Source organism: Pinus tabuliformis, chromosome 6 (genome assembly GCF_031772625.1).
Source record: "Pinus tabuliformis cultivar Carrire ecotype Pingquan chromosome 6, CPIR1, whole genome shotgun sequence".
Taxonomy (NCBI): Eukaryota; Viridiplantae; Streptophyta; class Pinopsida; order Pinales; family Pinaceae; genus Pinus; species Pinus tabuliformis.
Genome location: NC_142292.1, coordinates 1,912,045,517 through 1,912,066,211, shown reverse-complemented (window position 1 = coordinate 1,912,066,211; position 20,695 = coordinate 1,912,045,517). Strand labels below are relative to the sequence as shown.

Genomic DNA, 20,695 nt, shown 5'->3' with positions numbered 1-20,695 from the left:
TCAGCTCGTTAAAGGGAACGAGAGGCGGTCATTTTCAGCTCTTTTTCCGACCGTATAACTTAAAAAGATTGTCGGGTGTTTGTCGTTTCGCACTCGTTATTGGTTCTAAAACGACGTGTTTTCGACCGCTTTTTTGCTTTTTCGGGTCAAGAACACTATTTACGAAAAGTACTCCTCGATCGTAATGGTCGGGCGGTTCTTTCGAGCATTGTTTTATACTTTTTCGGGCTTGAGAGACACAACTGTACGAAAAAGGACCCCCCTGGAGTCTCCTTTTCTGTTGTCTTTTCAGACTCTCTAAACAAGAAAAGACGCCGAGTTTTTCCTTTGTCAGGCTCGTTAAACACTTGATGACATCGGACATTGTCAAAATGACACTCTTCAAGCATATGCTATCCCCGTCAAGCTTGTCATCCAAAAATAACCGGGGTACCTGCCAGAAATGGTGGGGAAAATGGAACAGTAATCATAGTCGTGTCGGCAGTATGTCGCTCTTGAACATGGCACTCTTCTGCTTCGTGTCTGGGTGGGATCATCTCATCTTGTTTTTCACTGGCCTCCGTGGGTTTGGGTTATCCTATTCGACCTCTCATCTGCCCATTGCCATCATCACTATATCCTTTGCTCATTTGATGTCAAATACTGCCAAACCCGCTACAGTGCCGCCGATATGTTCAAGAGAAGTTGACCTCTGCAATAATACAACCTCATCTGTCATCTCACACAAATCATTTTTCCTCTGTCTCGCGTCGATGATGTGGGAATCATTATGGCCCACCTTCGATCAAGGTCCCTTCCTGTCGACTTCAGCTCATTATCCGGGAAGGTGACTTAGAGACTCCCTTCAGGTGCCTTAGAGCCTGCATGCCTCAATGGCAGGTTCTTCGTGTTCGACGAGAGGTTTTCATCATTGGCCTCCAATCGAATGATTTCGTGGATGTTCGACAACAGCTCATTGATTCACATGCCACGGATTGTACCTATAGTACCTTGAGGGCCATTGTCATTATTGGTGGTCCCTCTCGCGTCTGTTAACGGTTTTCATCATTGACTGGTAATCAGACGATGTTCATGCATGTTCGACTTCGACTCATATATTCACATGTTTGAACTTGTACTTTGTTCGGATCGGGACGGAGCGCAAGACCCTGGATCCGTGTCTGTTATGGGCCAGGTTGCGATTTTGTGGATGATCATTACATGACTCATTGATGGATGGCTGCGCCCATACCCGAGTCTTCATGGATGGCTGCGACCATACCTTGTCATTATTATGGTCTCTTTAGCTGGGTGACTGCGTCCATTCCACAGACCTTTTCGCATGTCTTTTGGATGGCTGCGCCCATGCCTAGACTGCATGTACTTGATTGTCAGAGATATTTCGGTCCTTCCTGGTGGTGTTCCAGTTCGGCGTGTGTTGTAAAGCATTTCACCCCTCCCACTCTCTCGGTCTTCATGCTTTAGGGGGCATCTGTTACACAGTAATTTGTCACTGCCTTCCTGTCAGTCACCCTGCTGTGTCAATCACTAAGCTTCATGTCTTCTGAACTAGCCCAGAAACCCATTTTTCTAAAGTTTTATGCCTCAGCGCGTCTGTTTAAAAAATATCCGCAATTACTGGCGCTCCATAGTGTATTCAATGCGCTGACAGCTCGGAAGGACACCACTTTTCCGCGCTGGTCGCCAGCGCGTCTTTCCCGTGTTCTTCCGCGCTGACATGACTGTCCCAGTTATGTAGACGCGGCGACATCGCGTCAGTTTCCTCATTATCCGCGCTGATCCAGTTTGGGCGAATTTGTTCAAACAACCAGCCTTCCAGATAACTCCAGGCTTGGTTGTTAGCTTTGTGAATGTCGACTCCCTTCTATGGCATGACTGTTCGACCCTTTGCAACCGTTTCTCTCAAAGATAAGCTCATCCTTCCACCTTTTTAGGAGACTCCTTCTCCTATATAAACTTCCACCATTACCATGAGCAGCTAGTTAGACTTAGCTTGGAATAGCTTGGATTGTACAGAGCTTGTAGTGCTCAGATTGCTGCTATAGGTGTGGTGTGCTAGGTGTGGAAGTGATTGATTGCTTAGGGAAGGTTGTTTTGTGCTATTTGTGTGAGAGAGAGAGTTGTTTGTCTTGGGAGAATCATCCTCAAAGGTGAATGCTTGAGATACATGCTGACTGGCCCCTCCTGAGAAGGTTACCGACGTCAGAACATTTGGTTGTACTCTTCTCTATTCTGATTAATAATAGATGACTGCTATTATTGTTCCATTCTCATTTGTCTATGCAATGGTTAAATGTGAATTACATCTTTTCTGACTGATGTATGGTTACTTTTACTAGATTTCACGCTTGTGTTTGTTTCCTCTTCGTGTGCGCAGGTATCTATTCGCGGAGATCGCGGAGGATTGTGACCAGCCGAAGCGGAGGAGCGAAGGCAACATCTCTTCGTCAAACGACAGCGCAGGAATCCAAGTAGGTGCTTTTTACCTCTTGTTTAATTGTAATTAGGAACATGCGTGGCAGCATTGTGTGATTGTTGCTAGACCCCTGCTGGGCTAGTAGGGATCGCCTCTATCCGTAGAGGGGATTTACCTCTCCAACAATATGAATACATATTTTATAGTTTGCATATTAGGGACTAGTGAGATACACAAATGTTTTTAAACTTCAAGATATTTTTCCATCCTTAAAATTTTCCCTGTTGGCCATGCTTAATTTTCATATTGATAGAATAGTTTTCATAATGTGATGTTGGACCATTGTCAACTATGCTTAACCTTGATTGGCCTTAACCTTGATTGGCCATGGTTGATTTTCATATTGACACAAATTTTATCACAATGTGACAGTGGGCATGGTTTACCATGATTATGATGATTTGTAAATTACTCTCATATTTCATTAGATAGTTTATGACAACAGATTTGGGAATATTATATTAAAAATCCGTGATTCTACACTATTATAGTTTTATTTAATTTCTAGATTTGTACTACATTTAGTGTGTGCATGTAAAAGTAAATTATGCAAAGAAGCAGAGAATGAAAAAATAAGCTTTCACACATGTAAGGCACAAGATATGCTCTCTCAGAAACTTTTTTGGGAGAAAACCCAACTCAAAATGAGGCTTCTTCGCTCTCTTTCTCTATGTGGAAATATTGTTGTAGATACAAGAAAGCAATGTCTGTGGCCCGTGGGTTGTTACAGTGCACATATCCTCTCTGTGTGTTCTACTTCCTATCTCTCTTTCTCTATGTGGAAATATCGTTGTAGATACAAAAAAGCAATGTTTGTGGCCGGTGGGCTATTACAACGCACATATCATGTCTGTGTGCTCTAGTTCATATCTAACATGGCTACCTTTTCTCAACTATGGAACAAAATGCTCTCGAAAGAATAGAATGCCTCTTCATCCTAGTGCTGATTATAACATAGCGTGATACCTTATTAGTGGTTAAGTTTGACTATATCAAATCTTAACTAGAGTTAAAAAATAGACACTACGAGAGTGTTTTACATCAAAAACACTTGCTGAGCGCCTTTCCATGAATAATGGGGGTCCGCGTGACATCTTCCCTAAATATAGGTGTAAAAACAAAAAGTGGCATAACTTTTACATACATACTCCGATTGACGTGATTCTTGCGTCATTGGAAAGATTTCTATGTGTAAAATAACGTACAATGGTTCTATGGTTAAGAGGCAAGGTTTTATCCGCAAAAAACATCATTGATGCTTCAAAATACTTTTTGAAAGTTTCATATTTTATTTCACCAAACTAGGTCCCACTAATAAAAACAATCTTGTGAGCTGATTCTTTCACTTTTTCCACTCCAAATATATTGAAATCGATAAAAAAACAATATAATGATCCAATTTAGATCATTCAAACAACTTTAAAAAAAATATAAACTTAATTGATATATCTCCTGAGGTCACTCGAATAATACCGACAAATTTTGAAGCAATGGTGGACCCTTTCTATCTAACTAAATTGGGCCGCGTTCCAATAGAAACCAAAGGGTTCTCGTTTGTAATATGTGAGGTGTCATTTTGATCACATTTGAAGACCATCCGATCCGTATGCCCGCCTTTACTAAGAACGAATTTTACATTACAAACAGGCATGATATTATAATTTCTGTTTGCGGTGTTGAGGAGTGCGATCAATGTACGAACAATATTAGCAGCATTGTCATGAGAGAAAGCATGTGAAATATTACAACTGACGATGGTTCTGAAACCAAAGAGGCTGCATTGTCTAGTCAAATCGTATCTCTTGCATACAGCAAAAGAAATGGAGAAATTTTCACAGTTAATGAAGAGAGAGTTTGTTGTGTGTGGTCAAATAATTTTTCCTCTGATGATCGTCTATTACCTCACCCTCCTCCTGATGAGGATATGAGAGAATAAAGTTTAATCTCTCGTCAAAAAAACATTTACTTTCTTTCACTGTAAGACATTATTCGTTATTTGTCACACACATTGTTATGGTTGTTTCTGTTTCATCGCACTGTTATTATCATTATTATTTCGAGTTAGTTACATTAACATTATGATTGTCGTTTCTTGTTCACAACATGCTACAATTGTTAACTTTTCTGTTTTTTTTAACCCGGTTCTCTTCGACAATACAGTGTACTATGTTAAAGTTATATTGTTATGCTATAATGAATTTTTTTACCATAGAAAAATATAGTGTAGTATGTTAAATTTATATTGCTATGTCATAATGATTATTTTATCGCGCAAAAATTTATAATAATTTAATTGTCAAGTTAGTAGCTAGACTTATTACGAAGGTTAACTTATTATTATTATTAAAAAAATCAGTACACCTAAAGATATCTTTAAAAAAAGGTTTTTATTATTGTTGCAAGATACCATTAACTCTTGGATAATTAACTTAAATCTTTAAAATAGAAAGTGAACATTTAACATATTAAAATTAAAATTCACCATACTAAATTAATATATTAATGTTTTAATATATAAATTAGTACATTATTATAAAAATTTAAATAATATTATGAAAAATATCAGAATTTTAAATGTGCTCGGTTTCCATTTCCACCCGGAAAAACCTCCTGCAATTCATCCACCCTCCGCAGCCTCCGCCCAGCGCCAGCTCCACCACCCTCCCCATTAATGTTGACGACTGACAGGTTCGTGACAGACATTCCGATTTCCATAAGGTCTTGCCACCGGGAAGTTGATTCACCATGAAATTTGAATTCGGAAATAACCCACGGGCTGCTCCCTCACCAATTCCTCTACCTGGGTAGACTACTCCCTGCCATTCAAGTTCACACAGAAGCCAATCCCATGAATCCATTGAACGCTCCTACCATGGTTGACCATGCAAACTCTTTTACTTATGTCTCTCTCTTGCAAGTTTGCATTCAGAAAAACGATTTGTGGAGAGAGCAGCCATGCTGGTATTTACCTCTGGTCTGAACCCATCTGAGGGCAATGGCAAGGTCGTCTGTGTCATGGATGTGTCCAGTTACATAGGCTTGTGTATTGTGTAGGGCCTTCTGCAACGAGGCTATTCAGTGCACGCCACTATGCAAAGAGACGCTGGTATGTTTATTTGTTGAAAAGAGAACAAGATTTTATAGTTTCTTGATAAATTTCACGTTAAGATGAATCTATGAATTTAAGATTTTAACCCAAGTGTGATGCATTACCTTTTTTTTCAAGCCCCTAAGAATAAATATAGGAAAGTTGTGCCATCCCATCCCTATTTTGAATTCCCAGACACCTTGAACTTGAGATGAAGGTTTTCACATTTCTTTTTGATTGAACTTATATTATGCTCGCATTCTTCATTGATGATTCCAAATGGTGGTAGGCGAACTTGAGTCTTGTTGAAATTGTAATTTCAACTGCAGCAAAAATTAAACAGCAGCATCAAACTGTTTTTCCTTATCCTTGCGATGCGATGAGATCGCGGATCGCAAATCGCAAGTATGCTTGGAGCCTCCGTGTTCACTTGATTTCTCCGATTGCGATGGTGCGATGCGATCCGATCGCATATCGCAGATCGCACCATATGTGTGTGCTCCAATTTTGTGTTCCGACCAAATGGGATTCTGCGATGCGATCCATTTGAAGTCAAAGGTTGAAGTACAGGCCAGCATTAAATGAAATTTTACGTGAAGTAAAAGTTTTACTTACCGTCAGTAAATTTCAGTAAAACAGTAAATGGAATTTACTGTGGGTTGGTAAGTTTTGATGAAATTTTTAATTTTGTTTCAGCGGGAGTATGGGCACAAGTAAAGGCTGGTAAAAACATTTAATTCTATTGTTTTACGGAAGCATGGCAAGTGAAAACTGATGTAAGTTCTTTTGTTTTGTTTTGTTGATATATATATATGTAATGTTCCTGTATTCGATGTATAATGTATTGTAACCCACGCAGCAGCGTGAAGAAAAGTTTTTTTTTGCAAAGAAGGTATATTAGTGCAGAGGTGAAGTAAATTGTAATTGAAAGGGATGCACAACCGTGTAATGTAAAGAAGGAGCACGCAGCAGCAGTGAATGAAACAAGTAGTAAATGTAAATGTAAAGTTTTTTTTAAACAGTGAATGTAAAAGAGATCTTTACACACAACAGTGTAAAATCTCAGGAGAAGACAGAGTAATTCCTTTTGTTAAATGTTCTTGGTGAATCCCTCTGAGAGAGAGGAAGAAGTTTGTAACAACAGTTGTTTTTATTAATGAATATAAATTTGTTTGTGTGTGAAATCTCTGTCTCCTCAAAGAAATTTTAAAGCTTCCCTGTGCTAAGATCATGTGTGTTTAAAACAGAGCATTGTTCTCTGTTCTGTGATTTTGTTTTTGGAATTTTATCAGAAAAATTCCCAACAGTGGTATCAGAGCAAGTCTAGGCTATTTGAAGGGTTCAAAGAAGCTGAAGGAAGGATTCTTACTACAGCAACTTCTCCAGCAGTGTGAAGACTCAGGCAAAAGAATCCAAGGTATTTTTTCAGTGGCTTTTAATACATAGTCAAGTAGTGCAAGAATGGTTGGCACCAGCACCAGCAATAGCATGGGTATGCAGCTCCCATTATTTGATGGTAAAAACTATGACTATTGGGCAATAACAATGAAAGCCTTGTTTGCTTCCCAAGACTTATGGGAAATAGTTGAAGAAGGTTTTGAACAGCCAGCAGATGAAAATGAGTTTAATGGATTAACTCAGGGAGAGAAGGATCTGTTGAAAAGCTACAAGAAGAAGGATTCAAAAGCCCTTTTCTTCTTGTATCAAGCAGTGCATGGAAGCGTGCTTCCAAGGTTAGCAGCAGCTAAGACATCCAAAGAATCATGGCAAAATCTTAAAACAGCCTATCAAGGAATGGAGAGAGTAAAGACAGCAAAGCTACAGTTGTTGAGGAAAGATTTTGAGAACCTATGCATGAAGGAGTCAGACAATATTGACTCATTCTTCACTCAAGTAATTGGCCTCGTCACACAGATAAGATCTCATGGAGAGATACTTGAAGAAAGGAGGATTGTGGAGAAACTATTGAGGTGCCTACCCTCAAGGTTCCATGTGATTTTCACCACCATAGAAGAGACAAAGGATCTCTCAAACTTTTCAGTTGATGAACTTCATGCATCACTGATCACTCATGAGCAGAGGTTGAGTAGAAATGAAAACTCATCTCTAGAGAAAGCCTTCAAGACCCAGATGTCCTTTGGAAGAGGAAGAGGTCAAGGCAGAGGAAACAAGAGAGGAAGAGGCAGAAGCCAGAACAGAGGTGGGAGGAACAGTCCAACGAATGCTCAAGGAAGAGGCAGCAATCCAAATCAGAACCAAGGTCAAGGCAGCAGCCAACAAGGAGGACAACATCATGCTCAAGGACAAAGGTATGAAAAACCCAATGTCCAATGTTACTATTGTAAAAAATATGGGCATTATGCCAGTGAATGTAGGAAGAAGCAGCATGATGTGAATAATAGATCTAATGCAAATATTACTAGAGAAAATGTCAGCCAAGATAATGTGTTGTTAGCTTGTAACATGGCTGAAACAAATAGTGAAGATATATGGTTTCTAGACTCCGGTTGCAGCAACCATATGACAGGAAACATAGCTTTGTTTTCTGCTTTAGATCAAAGTGTGAAGTCACAAGTCACACTTGGGACTGATAGCAAAATTTCTGTTATGGGTAAAGGAGAAGTTAAAATATTTACAAAGCAAGGAGAAAGGAAAACCATAACAGATGTTTATTATGTTCCTGGAATGAGATGTAACCTCTTGAGTATTGGACAACTTTTTCAAAAGGGTTACAATGTTTTCTTTGAGAATGATGTATGCACCATCATGGATATTCCACCCAGCAAGCGATGCATTGCTGAAATGAGGATGACGAGGAACAGAATGTTCCCTCTCAGAATAAGGCCAGATTTGAAAAACAAAGATGCAATGGTAGCAGTTACCTAAGAGGCTCTCCAAAGTGTGTCAAAGGATGAAAATTGGTTGTGGCACTTGAGATTTGGACATCTCAACTTTGGAGGTCTTAACTTGTTGAGCAGAAAAGGAATGGTAAGAGGATTACCATTGATAGAGAAACCGGACAGCCTATGTGAAGGCTGCATATTGGGAAAACAACATAGAGAAAGATTTCCAAGCGGGAAAAGCATAAGGGCAAAAGCACCCTTAGAGATTGTCCACTCAGATTTATGTGGACCGATGCAAAATCAATCTTTAGTAGGCAACCAATATTTTCTAACATTTATTGATGATTTTACAAGAAAAACTTGGGTTTATTTCTTGAAGAATAAAAGTGAAGTGTTTGAAAAATTCCGAAATTTCAAAGCACTCGTGGAAAATCAAAGTGGGCTGCACATCAAAGTTTTGAGAACAGATAGAGGAGGTGAGTGTATCTCCAAATAATTTTTATGTTTTTGCAGAGAAAATGGAATTCACAGGCAATTCACAGCAAGGTACAACCCACAACAAAATGGAGTTGCTGAAAGGAAGAACAGGACCATCATGGATATGGCAAGGAGCATGTTGAAGGGAAAGCATTTGCCAAATGATTATTGGGCTGAAGCCGTAAACTGTGTTGTATATATCTTGAATAGGTGTCCTACAGAAGCTGTGATGAACAAAGTGCCGGAAGAAGCATGGAGTGGGAGAAAGCAAGGAGTCACCCGCATGAAAATTTTTGGATGTGTGGCCTATGCACACATTCCAGATCAGCTAAGGAGGAAGTTAGATAGCAAAGGGGAGAAATGTATCTTCATTGGATACAGTGAGGAATCCAAAGCTTATAGGTTGTATATCCCATCTACCAAGAAGTTCTTTGTGAGCCGAGATGTTCAGTTCATTGAGGAGGAAGCTTGGGATGGAAGCATAGAGAAAACAGTTAATGTTAAAAATTGTTTGTCTCATGATGAAGATGATGAAGAGATGGCTGAAATGCATCCCCATACAGCAGCGCCAACACAAGGGCAGCGAGGAACACCCTTGAGGAGAAATGAGAGTGCTTCTCCAAGCACACCACAAGGAGGAAATTCAAGTGCATCTTCAAGCACTTGCACACCAAGTGAAAGAGGTAAGAAATTCAGAAACTTAAGTGACATTTATAATGAAGGAATGAATTCCTTATTTTCCTTGTATTGTCATGTTGATGATACTATTCATTTCGAAGATGCTATTAAAGATAAGAAATGGATAGAAGCTATGGATGAGGAGATTAATGCCATAGAAAGAAACAAGACATGGGATTTGGTTGAGCTACCAAAATGTAAAGAAGTCATTGGAGTCAAATGGGTCTATAAGACCAAGTGCAATGCTGAAGGCAAAATTGAAAGACACAAGGCAAGGCTGGTTGTCAAGGGATACAAGCAACAATATGGAAGAGATTATGAGGAAACTTTCGCACCGGTTGCAAGAATGGAAACCGTGAGAGCAGTGTTGTCCATAGCAGCACAAAACAAATGGAAAGTTTACCAAATGGATGTGAAGTCGGCATTCCTAAATGGAGTGTTAAAGGAGGAGGTTTACATTGAACAACCTCTAGGCTATGAGAAGAAAGGCCAAGAGCACAAAGTGTGCAGATTGAAGAAAGCTCTTTATGGGCTGAAGCAAGCGCCAAGAGCGTGGTACAGTAGAATAGATTCCTATCTACTGGAAAATGAATTTGACAAATGTGAGGGAGAACCCACCGTCTACATCAAAGAAAATGATGGTAAGATTTTAATTGTAGTGTTGTATGTTGATGATGTAATTTTTACAGGTAATGATGACTACCTCATTGAAAACTTCAAATCAGTCATGAAAGAGGAATTTGAGATGACTGACATGGGTTTGCTGAGATACTTCTTAGGAATAGAAGTAGATCAAAATGAAAATGGAATTTTTATCTCTCAAGCAAGATATGTAAATGAAGTGTTGAGCAGGTTTAATATGCAAGAGTGCAAGGCGGCAATCACTCCCACAGTAATGGGATTAAAACTCAGCAAAGAGGACAGCGGCAAGGATTTTGATCCTAGTTTGTACAAGAGCATAGTTGGCAGCCTTATGTATTTAACTGCAATGAGGCCTGACATAATTTTTGCTGTTAGTTTGATTTCCAGATTCATGGAGAGCCCAAAAGAGGCACACTGGCAGGCAGCAAAAGGAATTCTGAGGTATGTCAAAGGTACAAAAAGATTTGGCATTTTATATACTTTTTCAGAAAGTTCAGATTTAGTTGGATACACTGATAGCGATTGGGCTGGAAGTGTGGATGATCGGAAAAGCACATCCGGTTACATTTTTCACATGGGTTCAGGAGCCATTTCATGGGCTTCCAAGAAATAGCCAATTGTGGCGTTATCTACAGCAGAAGCAGAGTACGTGGCAGCTACAGCAGCAGCGTGTCAAGCGGTTTGGATGAGAAGAATGTTGAGGAACTTAGGCCAAGAGCAGGCAAAAGCAACAGTTATTTTTTGTGACAATAGCTCAGCTATTACGTTGTCCAAGAATTTTTTGTTTCACAAGCGAACGAAACACATTGATACAAGGTTTCACTACATCAGAGAATTGGTGAACAAGGAAGAAATTGTTTTACAACATTGCAGCACTCAGGAATAGGTTGCGGACATTTTGACAAAGCCATTGGACCAGAAAAGTTTTGAGTTTTTAAGGAAGCATCTGGGTATGATTGATAACCCAGCAGTTGAAATTAAAGGGGAGTGTTGAAATTGTAATTTCAACTGCAGAAAAAATTAAACAGCAGCATCAAACCATTTTTCATTATCCTTGCAATGCGATGAGATCGCAGATCGCAAATCGCAAGTATGCTTGGAGCCTCCGTGTTCACTTGATTTCTCCGATTGCGATGGTGCGATGCGATCCGATCGCATATCACATATCGCACCATATGTGTGTGCTCCAATTTTGTGTTCCGACCAAATGGGATTCTGCGATGCGATCCATTTGAAGTCAATGGTTGAAGTACAGGCCAACATTAAATGAAATTTTACGTGAAGTAAAAGTTTTAATTACCGTCAGTAAATGTCAGTAAAACAGTAAATGGAATTTACTGTGGGTTGGTAAGTTTTGATGAAATTTTTAATTTTGTTTCAGCGTGAGTATGGGCACAAGTAAAGGCTGGTAAAAACATTTAATTCTATTGTTTTACGGAAGCATGGCAAGTGAAAATTGATGTAAGTTCTTTTGTTTTGTTTTGTTGATATATATATGTAATGTTCCTGTATTCGATGTATAATGTATTGTAACCCACGTAGCAGCGTGAAGAAAAGTTTTTTTTGCAAAGAAGGCACAGCACTGCAGAGGTGAAGTAAATTGTAATTGAAAGGGATGCACAATAGGGTGATGTAAAGAAGGAGCACGCAGCAGTAGTGAATGAAACAAGTAGTAAATGTAAATGTAAAGTTTTTTTTAAACAGTGAATGTAAAAGAGATCTTTACACACAGCAGTGTAAAATCTCAGGAGAAGACAGAGTAATTCCTTTTGTTAAATGTTCTTGGTGAATCCCTCTGAGAGAGAGGAACAAGTTTGTAACAGCAGTTGCTTTTATTAATGAATAGAAATTTGTTTGTGTGTGAAATCTCTGTCTGTTCAAAGAATTTTTAAAGCTTCCCTGTGCTAAGATCCCGTGTGTTTAAAACAGAGCATTGTTCTCTGTTCTGTGATTTTGTTTTTGGAATTTTATCAGAAAAATTCCCGACAAGTCTCTCAAAAAATTGTGTGGGGATCGATTGCAGATATTCTATGCAAACGTCTTGGATTATCACAGCACTACTGATGCGCTCAAGGGTTGTTCTAGTCTGTTCTATACCTTTTAACACCCTCAGAGTGCTGCAAGTTATGACGTAAGTTAGTGAACCTTTGAATTAAAAATGTGGGCATTTTGGTATATGTATTGGAAGGGTTGAATATTGATAGATGTGGACTTGTGTAATACAGGAAGTGATGGCAGAACTTGAAGTACAAGCAGCCCACAATGCACTGGAAGCGTGTGCTCAGACCGAGACCATTGAGAAAGTTGTGTTCACTTCTTTTGTGGCTGCGGCAATTTGGAGAGAAGATGGAGACTACAAGGTTAATGCCCTTGATGAGAGGCATTGGAGTGATGAAAATCTTTGTAGGAAATTGAAGGTCTATATATAATTTTTAAATGACAAAATGTTAAGTTTAGTATACAATCTAAGTAAAGTGGACTGATTTATCACTTTTTCCTTTTAACTTCTTAACGACATCTAACTGAATGATATGTTCGATGGCATTGGTCTGATTAGTTGCTTAATCTAGTAAGTAACTCAGAAGTTTGCATCTAAAGTTGCTTTGATCAGATTAGTTAATCTAATAAATAACTTCAACGTTTTCATCTACAATTTTTCAAGGACATCTAACTGAATGATATGTTCGATAGCGTTGGCCTGATTAGTTGCTTAATCTAGTAAGTAACTCAGAAGTTTTCATATAAAGCTGCTTTGATCAAATTAGTTAATCTAATAAATAACTTCAACGTTTGCATCTACAGTTTTTCAAGGCCAGCTACAATAGTAGTTGTCCAAGGCGTCGGAATCCATGACAGTAGTATATTTAATATGAGCTAAACATGTCATTTGTAACAATTGTATCTGTGTGGGGAAAAGAATAATTTTTCCTTCCAATCTAAAGAAATAAATCCAATTAACTCTTTCATATTTTACTTTGTCCACCATCATTTTACTGAGCTATACAATGCATCTTGCTTCATCTTTCTCTCAGTCCATGAATCCATATCCAATTAGCTTTTGACTTTTTGAAATTACTCAAATGATAATACCTGCTACATATTCATCTTGCTTCTCTCAGTCCATGAATCCATATCCAATTAGATTTTGGCTTTTTAAAATTGCTCAAATGATAATACATACTACATATTGCAGATAACCCTACAATAATCCATATCCATTTGATCTTTTGCCTCTTAAGATCGCTGAAATGATACCACATTATAGACAACACAGCGCATATATATTCTCTATATGCAACAATCCACATCCAATTCATTTTTGTCCTTGAAGTTGCCCAGGTTATAAATTCATCAAATAATGAGAAATTCTAGATATGTAACCTTTGTCTAAATCTTCGGTGCATACTAAATCAGGGCTAAAATGGCTTTGTGCTAAGTATATATATTTTTACAGAGAGAACCTAAATACATTGTGGTGTGGTATTCATCATTCTTTTGAAGGGGTATATGTATAAAATTTGGGTGTTTCTCAAAGATTGTGGAGTTCAAAGCTGTACGATTTAATAACAATATTTTGAACCTTGCAGTGATCTGTGGTATTATGTTCTAATTATACAATATTTCCTGTTCACAGTTGTGGTACGCATTAGCAAAGACACTATCAAAGAAGGCTGCATGGGTGATGGCCATGGACAGGGGGTTGAATATGGTGACAATCAACTCATCTCTGATTGTGGGACCTGGTATCACATACAAAAGCTCAGGATCTACCATTGCATATCTTAAGGTGAGGGTGAGAGATCTGCATATCAAATAGACTATGCTCTAGAACGTAGAAATATGGTATAGTAATCCCTTGGAGAGGATCTAATCTATGGAAGTGCAAAATATTAGCTAGTTTATTTACAGTGGCTAGTCTTAGTGATCGCAAGGGCTGCACAAATGTATGAAAAGGGCACTTTAGGTAGTGTAGACATAAGGTTTTTAGCAGATGCACATATATGTGCTTATGAAGATCCATCTGCCTATGGTAGATATATATGTTTCAATCAAATAGTCAGTAATGCAAAAGATGTTGTCAATTTAACATAGAGTTTGCAACACCTGATACCATTCCCTGATACATACAGAGTAATTAATTATTCTTCAGATATTAAAAGCACTGAAGATTGTGTATCTTCAAGATTTAAATTGGGTTTCTTACCTAATGATATTTTATCTTAGCTATTATGTCACAATGAAATTAATCATACATAGATACTGTCCAAAGATAGTCATGAATTCATTATTTATTTGATTTTTTTCATAATTTGGTAACAGATTTGAAGACTCGACGGTTTGCCAAGAGCTTCTGAGTAATAAGAAGCTGACTGGATTAATGGTTGGATATGGAAACCATGCAACCCTAACTAGCGAACTGTAAGGGAAGGGGGGACCTTTTCCCCATATTATAGCTTAACAACAACCATCAATGAGGGGCACAAGAAAACTTGGTGAGTTTACATGTTCAAACTATATCCATTTTTGTACATAATGTAATGTAATTGTCACTTCAAGGTTTGTTGGATATTTGGCAATAAGTCGATTTCCTTCACAAGCACCAGCCTTCATTTGATAGTTGGCAATAACCCTAAGTCGATTTCCATAACGACCAGAATTAAAGTTTAAGCATGTGACTAAGGATTTCTACGATATGCATTTTTTTGGTTAATTTCTGAAGTAAAATCAAATTCATGATTCCTTGCAAGGAAAAGTGCAAGCAAGCTTTGTTGATGGGCTGTTTTGTGTGTGAATAAAAAGTGGATACCTCACACTTTGGAATTGTTTTATCATTATGAAATTTCCTCCTATTTGTGTTACCATTATGGGAAGTTACATTTTTTAAGCATCAGCTGTGTTATGAAGAGAATGGGAAGTTACATTTTTTCTGTTTTATGGAGTGTGTAATGTTCGCTTATATGTGGTAATTTTGTTACAGGAGGGCTGTTTTTTTGTTTGTCTCTATATTTTCTTATAAATTGATAGCATATTTATATATTGGGATGGTAAATTCTTCAATTACAAGATAAAAAATAGAATACTGCTTTGTCTTGGAAGATCGAACTTTTATTTTTAATTTTTTATTATAAAGTATGGAATGGGTTCTGTTTTTGGAGCTAATGGAAGGTAAATTTCCATTTGTTTTTCTAATATATTTGGGTTTTGGTTCATTAATTTATTTTATAACATGAAAGAGAAGCTTGTTAATTAAATAAAAAACAAACTATTTATATATCTTATGAATAATTTTTGTTAGGATTAAAACAAATTCTACAAGCATTCTCACCTCCTTTTTTTTAATTTTAAAGTTATTAATTTTTATTTTATATTTGTCAATATTTTCATTAATTTTTTATTATTAAAAATATATAAATAAATTCAATTCTTTAGAAACTAATTGATTCTACTTGCTTTCTGTAAGTAGTTTTTACTTTCAAATATTTCTCCATAAATTTGAACTTTTAGATTTCAAGAATATTAAATTCACATAAAGTAACCAATTCACATTTCACATCTTAGCTATATAAGAAAATATTACTTTGTTAAAATTTCTTTATGATTGATTAATTTTTCTCACATATCATGAAAATAAACTAAGGGAAAGATAATCACTAGTTTTTATTTTTTAGAAGGGTCCCCATTTATTTAGCTTTATTTCTAAAACTAAATAAAAAGGGCGGTTGTTGTTGGCCACAACAGGGCCATAACTTTTACTTCCTTTTACTTGCATCAATTTCCATTCAAAGATAGAGATACCATTGATACAATTTCAACATTTTCCATTTATTAATAGAAGTTTAATTTCACTATATCTCTGTGTTTTGGTTATAAATATGTATCGTTCCCTTCATAAATTCGAATCATTACAATCAAGTGAAATCTCTTAACACTCGATGACTAATTTAATCTTTAATTCTTTCCTAACTTGACCATTGTGTGGACATCATTAACCTTAATTACATGTCAAAACCCTTAAGAAAATATGTATTTCTTAGGATTCTAAATATGGTGCCAGTGATGACGGTGAATGTGGTACAAGGGAAATGATGTTTCAAGAGCTAGAGATTATTTTTCTTTCTCTTTGTATATGCTTAGTTCTTTCTTTCCTTCTTTCTAATATGAGAATGGGGTTAGGAGAACATGGGTTTTATAGCGAGGTTGCATGTCTCATGTGCATGATGTGACTTTAGTTGCTTCTACCTTGAGCATTTATTTTAGCTCTTTGATTTTTATTTAGACATTCTTATACCTAATCATTTTCCTTTTTATTTTGAACCTTGCTACAATACATATGATAACTCAAGCATGGAAGGAGAAGTGATGATAATGCATGAAAATGTTGATGAAGTGATGGGGTGTGCAAAATGAGTAGGGAAAATGATGTAAAACACCTACCTTGGTTTCTAGTATTTCAACTTGATTCATAAGGTGATACATTATCTAGAGGTAAATTATGAACAAACCATGGTACAAAATGGTAAAAGACAAGAATTCAAAGTGTTATGAGCCAGTATAGAATATACCAATGATTACCATATATCACAACCCACATCCAAAAAGAAACATCATCATGTGTGAGAGGACGAACATAGAGTGCAGCACTGTTTGGTATAACCTCTCTCTCCCAAACACCTGACATCACAAGCGTCAGCTAAGTATGCTAAAAACATCTTTGGCAAATGTCCATGGAAATTCCATAGATATCATTTATGGAACTGTTGGTTCTGATACAAAGCACAAGTGAATTGATTCTCTAGCTATCCCAACAAGTCAAAGGATAATAGGAAAAAAGCAATAAAGAGAAAAAAGATGGCTTGGAGAACTTGGGAGTCAGATATGGACAACAATATGAGTAGGACGATAAACATCATTGATGATATTTCAAGATTTGCCAATTATATTCAACAATGAAACCAATCATTGAATCTGGTTATTGTTGAAATGGCAATTTCTTTGAAAGTTACATTTCATTCCTCACTCGTCCAAATAGGGAGACTTCTAAGTCCACCAAATAGCGTGTTAGCAAAACATGACTATTGCCAAGATGTAATATCAAGGTCACTCCTTTTCTTGTCATTCTAATCTCATCAAAGACACTAACTTTCGAGGGCTCTCCAAACTGTTCAGAATAAAAAATTTATTCTAGTATAATCAACAATGTATTTGGTTTAGCTCGTAATGCTAAATGTATCATTGAGTTGGATCCGAAACTCCCCAGCTTGCATGTTGGTCCAGTAAATGTATTCACGTAACTTTGCCACTTCCATGATTACCATGGACAATCTTTTAAAGGCCAAGGGGAGAAAAAGAGTGCTAGGAAACTTCTCCAATGTTTAACATATGTTGTTTGTAGGATTGATGAATTTCTTGTTGTAGTTACCCTAGAGGAGATCCAAAGCACACTTGTAGCAAGCACCATGTGATTAGATATTTTTGGATCTATATTTATTCCTTTTGCCACGGCAAGGAATAGACATTTTGTCCCTCATAAGTCGGCCACCTCAGAAGTTGCATGATACAATTAGCGCATGTCATCTTAGTGATAAGTCTGAGGTGAATTAAATAAAAGAATGGTATCTAAGCCTGGTAGCAATTTAATAAGGTATTCATGACTCGACGTCTTGCAAAGTGAATGAGAACGTTGTTGACTGGAGTTGAATTATTTGACAGTTATGATAACAATTTCATTGGTTTGATTAAAAAATGTTGAGTGAAAATGCTTGCTCCTTGTCTTAAGAATGAAGCTTATATTTACATTTTGAACAATGCAAGGTGGGTAGAGGGAATTCATATCTCTAGTTCTGCAGACCACCTGGGCTTTTGATTGAGGGAAGTATGGAAGTTGATTGTTATATAAATTAAAGTCCGCTCCTCATTTTTCCATACAGCCTTGAAAACTAGATCAGAACATACCCTGTTCACTTCATCTCTGAAAACAATCTATATAACCACTTTGGTCATGTATGTCGCCTCTAACCCAGATGGAAGGCATGCACCTGTTCGTTGACCTCAATCCAACTGCATCCAGGAGTTTTTTTAATTCCACTGACTTTCATGAATTTTCTAACCTTTTCAATGTCACGCCATCTACCATCCATAGCATATATGTTTGAGAGAAGCACATAAGGTGCAACATCTCTCACATCCAACTCAAAAAGGTGTTTTTCCACAGATTCTCCTAACTCTATATTGTTATGTATTCTACAGGCTCCAATCAAACACATTCAAACAGATGCATCGGGTTTGATTGGCATTTTATTGATAAAGCCTTCTGCTTCATCTAGTTGCCCAGCACGGCTAATCAAGTCAACCATGTAGCAGTAGTGCTCCTTCGCAGGTATGATGTGATAATAGTCCCTCATGCGATTGAAGTATTGAATGCCCTCATAGACTAGGCCTGCATGACAACAGGCAGACAAAACACAAGCCATTGTGATATGGTTTGGTTTTACATCACAGGCTTTCATTTTTTCAAAGAGTGCGATGGCCTCACTTACATAGTCATGCATGGCATATCTTGAAATCATGGCCATCCAACAAACAACATCTCGATGTCGCATCATGTCAAACAGGTGGCATGCATTGTCTAAGCTACCACGTTTTGCATACATGTCTAATAGGGCAGTGACCAAAATGAAATCTAGCTGAAAGCCATTCCTAATCATTTGTTCATGGATTTCTACACCTTGCTCCAAAGTTTCCCAGTTGCCAAATGCAGAAAGAAAATTGGCAAAGATTTTTGTAGTCAGCTTCACACCTGCCAGTTGCATATCTTTGAAAAGCTTCAGGGATTTTTCTCCCAAACCATTCTATGCATAACCTGCAATCATTACTATCCAAGATACTTCATATTGTAATGGAATTTTATCAAATAATGTGCATCCCTCCTCTATACTCCCACTACTTATATATATGTCTATCAGGGTACTCTCCACAAAAATATCAGACTACCATCCACTACTAATTATTTCCTTCTGGATCTCCATACCATGATCCAATGCTGCCAACTTTGCACATGCTGAGAGAACACCAGCAAATGTTTTTGCTATCGCCTTAAGATCAGCCCATTGTATTTGCTGGAAAAGTTTCAGGGATTCCTCAGCATGCCCATTCTAAGAGACTCAACTTCACCTGCCACCATTTAGAATCATCAATGAAGAATGCCAACATACTATAAGTTCAATCAAAAAGAAATATGAAAATCTTCATCTCAATTTCAAGGTGACTGGGAATTAAAAATAGGGATGGGATGGCACAAATTTCCTATATTTATTCTTAGGGATTTGAAAAAAAAGGTAATGCATCAAACTTGGGTTAAAATCTTAAATTCATAGATTCATCTTAATGTGAAATTTATCAAGAAACTACAAAATCTTGTTCTCTTTTCAATAAATAAACATACCAGCGTCTCTCTGCACAGTGGCGTGCACTGAATAGCCTCGTTGCAGAAGGCCCTAAACAATCCACAAGCCTACATAACTGGACACATCCATGAAACAGACGACCTTGCCATTGCCCTCAGAGGGGTTCAGACCAAAGGTAAACAACAACATGGTTGCTCTCTCCACAAATCATTGTTTTGAATGCAAGCCTGCAAGAGATAGACATAAGTAAAAGAGTCTATGTGGTCGACCATGGCAAGAGCATTCACTGGATTCATAGGATTGGCTTCTGTGTGAAGTTGAATGGCAGGGAGTAGTCTACTCAAGTGGAGGAATTAGTGAGGGAGCAGCCTGCCAGTTATTTCCGAATTCAAATTCCATGGTGAATTAACTTCCCGGCAGCAAATGGAAATCAGAATGTTTTTCAGGAACCTATCAGTCGTCGACATTAATACGGAGGGTGGCAGAGGGTGGAGGAATTGTCGGTGGCCAGAGCCAGAGGTTTTTTCGAGTGGCGAGAGAAACCGGGAAATTCCTCCGCCTAGGTAGACTACTCCTATTAAAATTATAACCATATGGTTATGTCAAAGTTGTATTACAGCTTTAATATTATATTAAAATTAAATTTATAATGTTAAAATAATATTATTATTTAAAAAAATAAAATAAAATAAAATAAAATATTGCATTATTTTATTATAATATTAATAATGGTGATGACTCACTATTTTTTAGATGAATTTTGTATCCCATTTGTGATTTTTTTATTTTACTTGTGATTTTTTTAAATTTTAATTTTACAATAAAAAGTAAGGGAGAGAAGTGTTTCTAGATTAGAGAAGTTTTGCTAACTTAACAAGTACATAAAGTTGGTACTATGGAAAAAAAAATTGAAAATTAGAATGAATGTGAGTGAGGGTTGGACAATCCAAGAGAAAGTGTTTTTCATCTTCAACCCTCTTAGTATCCCAAATGTGATGGAATTTTCCTTTCCAATGTGTTTTTAGAATATACCAATGCACAATTTCACTTTGACGCTCATGAGAATTGGCACTCATCTTGGAAATGT

At 37.2% G+C, this 20,695-nt stretch overlaps 1 pseudogene; it reads left to right on the top strand.

Moving 5' to 3' along the window:
• Nucleotides 1-5,431: 5,431 nt before the first annotated feature.
• Nucleotides 5,432-14,627, top strand: LOC149266827 (cinnamoyl-CoA reductase-like SNL6; annotated as a pseudogene).
• Nucleotides 14,628-20,695: the final 6,068 nt, after the last annotated feature.